Genomic DNA, 4,436 nt, shown 5'->3' with positions numbered 1-4,436 from the left:
GTATATCCTAGCTGAGGGCAAGTTCGTCAAGCCTGAACTGGATTTGAGTACAAAACTTTGTCCTAAAGTGAACTTTTGGGGAGAATCCCTCATGTTCTAGTTGCTTTTCTGTTGCTGTAACAAAACATCCTGACCTGAAGCGAGCTGGGGTGGGAAGGCTTCATTTGGCCTGCTGACATTGATGACTCCTCAAGCCAACTGGACTGGTGCTGGCAGGGGAGACTGTACAGGAAGACTCAGCAGTGTCAGTAGGTCCGCTCCTTCTTGGGAAGATGTGGAAAGGGTGAGTTTCTCTCCCAAGGTCTGGTTCACAGAAGAGGAGGTGCCTGACGGCCTCAGACAGGTCTGTGAACTGGAAGCAGGAGGTGGGTAAGGAAGGCTGGGCTGGCGAAGGCTGACCTGCCCTGGGTTCTTCTGGCCCAGTCTGTGGAGGCCAGGGAATGCGTCCTCACTCTGTGGGCCAGACTCTGCCTTCTCTTCCTTCTCCCCGTCCCCTGGTCCAGAGGGAGTGGAGGGGCACTGTATCTGGACGGTTGAACATTTCCCAGTGTCAGCATGACACCAGAAAACAACCCCCTCAGCTCAACAAAGATGAAATGGAAGCTAAGGGACTTTTTCTTTTTTTAATTCTTTGCTTGTTTGATTGTTTTTCTGCCCTGCAGCAAACCTAATTAAGCTCTTTAAAATTCAACATTTAAGACAAGGGGCCTGAAGTTGAATCACAAGCCAATAAAACATTGCTTTGTTTTGGGTTCTAGAGGCAAAGATCTGACATAAAGTCAAGTTACATCTCTGGCATTCTTTCACCAAGGGAGAAAGAGGACAAGGGACCTTACAGGGACTTCAAAGGCCTTAGGAGACTTCACAAGGACTTTGGTTCATTGTACCATGACACATGCTGGAAAAGTCTTGAGGCTCTGTCACAGGTAGAGACGGAAAATGATACTACAGATAGGCTGTGTTGAATCCAAAGTTCAGAGCTTTCCCTGAAGACGTGGGTGTGAAGAAACAACACGATACTGAGCAGAACCTACCCTGTGATGGTTAGTCCTCACTGGCAGAATGACTGGACGTAGAAACACACTGTAGACACACCCTTGGGCCTATTCCGGAAAGCTTTCACTGAGGAGGGAAGATCTACTCTGAGTGTGGACAGCATCACCCCCTAGCCTGGGGTTCCTGGCTGAGAAAAAGGGGAATGTGAGCTGAGTGCCAGCGTCATCGCTCTCTGCTTCCTGACTGTGGACACAAAGTCACCAGCTGGCTCACACTCCTGCTACTGTGCCTTCCCCACTGAGGCAAACTGTACCCTCAAACTGAGGGAAGATGGGCACTTTCTTCCTTAAACAGATTTGTCAGCTTTTTGTCACAGTAACTAGAAAAGTAACAGGAGCACACACTCAGCTGAGTCTGTGGGACCAGCTGTAATAAAGCTTGTGGGGGACCTTGAGGGGTTCCACGGCAGGCGAGGGACAAACACACTAGGCAGATGGAGCTTAAGTGAGAAATTTTATTAGAAAGGGAAGGGAATGGAGAAGGGGGAGAGAAGAGAAAGGGATGGAGAGAGAGAGAGAGAGAGAGAGAGAGAGAGAGAGAGAGAGAGAGAGAGAGAGAGAGAGAGAGAGAAGTGGGAGGCAGGAAACTCCTGTCTGCACCTTCAGAGGAACAGCAGGGAAGAGGGTGGACCCTCTTTTAAAGGGGTCCTTTGCACCTGCGTGAAGACTGCATACATAGCCATGGACCCCTGGGCTGACCAGGGCACTGCCTGAGTGCATTCTGCCAGGTGACAGGGACAGGCCAGCATAATGCCCCTATCCTTACACCAGTACTGTGTAGAAGTGTCAGGGTGAGTCTTGGACTACACACACACACACACACACACCTGGATTTTGCATGTATGTGTCTGTCTAAAATCGTTCACTAGAGATGTAATTTAGGGGTTTTCTCCCATAAGGCCATGGGAAGCACAGAACCCCAGAAGTCTTCACAGATGCAGGTTTTGCCCACATCGGACATCACAATTCTGATGACCAGAAAGTTTTGACTGTAGCCTTAGCAAAGCAGAAGCCAAGGGGATGAGTTTCCTCTTCTTTTTTCCATCTATTCTTGCTTTAGCCAAGACTCTCTACGGCCTCTAATAGTCACAGTATCATTCTTTCTTAAAAGTCAAACAGTATAACTTCAGGATGCCCAGGACCCCTCATAGGAGGACCACGGACGCTGAGAGCCTTGATGTCCGGTGACTATTGCCTCCACCACCTTCCAGCTTTCCCCTCAGTTACCTCAAATCGTGGGGTCTCTATCCTTTCTCCATGTGCTTTTTCCCCAGGCAGAAGACTTTCTGGATCTTTGTCATCAAAGGAAAGGACAGGAAAGTCAACAGAGAGTGGCCCTCCCTACATCCTAGGTATCACTGTTAAGACTCCAAGGACATCAGCTCTGAGCTCTCACCCTTACTTTTCTCGAGTAACACGGCCTCACAAGATGCTTCCCTAACAGACACAGTTTTAACACTGACTCTCTGGCTCCATCCTGCCATTCAGACATTGCTTCTGGGTTCCTTCCCACTTCTGTGTAAACACTTGTGAAAGTCTATTTTGGGGCAAGGCACTGGAAGCCAGCAGAACTATCACTTTCAACCTAAGGAGCAGGGTGGTGCTCATGGCCACAGCTGCTGCAGAGGCTGGTGTCTTGCTAATATCCTTTACATCTGAGTTGTGAGCCTGAGGTACAAAACTCTGTGTGTGTGTGTGTGTGTGTGTGTGTGCATTGTGTGCATGAGTGCATGTGTATGCATGTGTGTGTGTACATACATGTGATTGCTGAGGTCAAGGCATTGAATCCTCCTGGAGCTGGAATTACCTTTGGCTATGGACTGTCCAACACAGGAACTGAGCCACCTCTCCAGCTCAATTACATATATATATATATATATATATATATACATACATACATACATACTACATATATATAGTAATATATTACATATTATATAATGTAGTAATATAATATATATTTTTATGTGGATTGGAGAGATAGTTCAGTGGTTAAGAGCACTTGTGTCTCTTACAGAGGACCTGGGTTCAGTTTTCAGAATCTACATGATGGTTCATAACCATCTGTAATTCCAGGGGAACTCACCCTCTTCTGCCTCCAGAAGTTCTATGGCTGATTCTGGTCAGCTAGTAGCTAGTTCCACCCTGTGATTCAAGGTAAACTTCATTGGCAGCCTTAGGAATGTCAGAGCGTGATCAAAATATCCCACAACAAATAGCCATGTTTTACATTTGCAAGCATTAAATTCTACCATCAAACGTTTCTCATAGAATAGACTCCTCAAGTTAGTGAAGGACATCATATCTGGTCTTAACTCAATATAGCAAATGAAAAAAAATGAGTCTTGGTCCCTCTTCTGAAAATTCCAGAGGGATCTGCAGAGATACCCATTCTTGTTAGCAATGGTGAACACTGGGTAAATGCATGATGGTGCAGAATTATAAGACCATTGTCTGTGCTTTGAAGAACTCATTGGATCAAATGGGTAGGGGAACGAGTGAGTAGGTGGCTGGGAAAATAACTCTGTCAGTAAATTATTTACATTGAAAGCATAAGGGCCTAAGTTTGATCCCTAGGACGGGTATTTTAAAAGATATCAAGACTCTTGGAGCACACCACCCAGCCTACCTAGCTTACCTGACAAGTTCCAGGCCAATGTAGAGACCCTGTGTGTTGGCTAGTTCTTTTGTCAACTTGACACAAGCTAAAGTTATTTAGGAAGAGGGAACTTTAAATGAGAAAATGTTTCCCTAATACTTGTAGGCAAGTATATGGGACATTTTCTTGATTAATGATTGATGTGGGAGGTCCCAGACCACCAGGGGCAGTGCTTCCCCAGTAGGTAGTCGTGGGTGCTGTCAGAAACAGAGTGAGCAATCTGTGGGGAGCAAGCTAGTAAGCAGCACTCCTCCATGGTCCCTGCTTTGGTTCCTGCTTTGGGTTCCTGGCCTTGTTTCCTTTCATAATTGACCGTAAACTGCAAGATGAAATAAACCCTTTCCTCCCCAAGTTGCTTTGGGTAATGGTGTTCATCCCAGCAATAGAAAGCAAACTAGGACAGTCTCTTTCAAAAAGAGAAAGGGGTAGACGGTCCCTGAGCAGTGACATCCAAGATTGTTCTCTGAACTTCACATGAATATGCTGAGGTGTGCATACATGTACACACACAGGCACACATGATCTGGGTGGACATACACAAACAAGATCTCCTTGGGAAAGAAATAGCCACTTGGCTTGTCCCCAGATTCCAGATCAGTGGGCATCATGCCCAGAACTTCAGGACAAAGGGAGGGCTGGGCCTGGAAAACTCCCAAGTACGCAGGCATTTGGTCAGACACACAATTTCAGCGTAAATAAAGTTCAAGACATGATGAGTGACA

Source organism: Mesocricetus auratus, unplaced genomic scaffold (genome assembly GCF_017639785.1).
Source record: "Mesocricetus auratus isolate SY011 unplaced genomic scaffold, BCM_Maur_2.0 Super-Scaffold_100691, whole genome shotgun sequence".
NCBI classification, from domain to species: domain Eukaryota; kingdom Metazoa; phylum Chordata; class Mammalia; order Rodentia; family Cricetidae; genus Mesocricetus; species Mesocricetus auratus.
Note: the sequence above shows the minus strand (reverse complement) of the source record.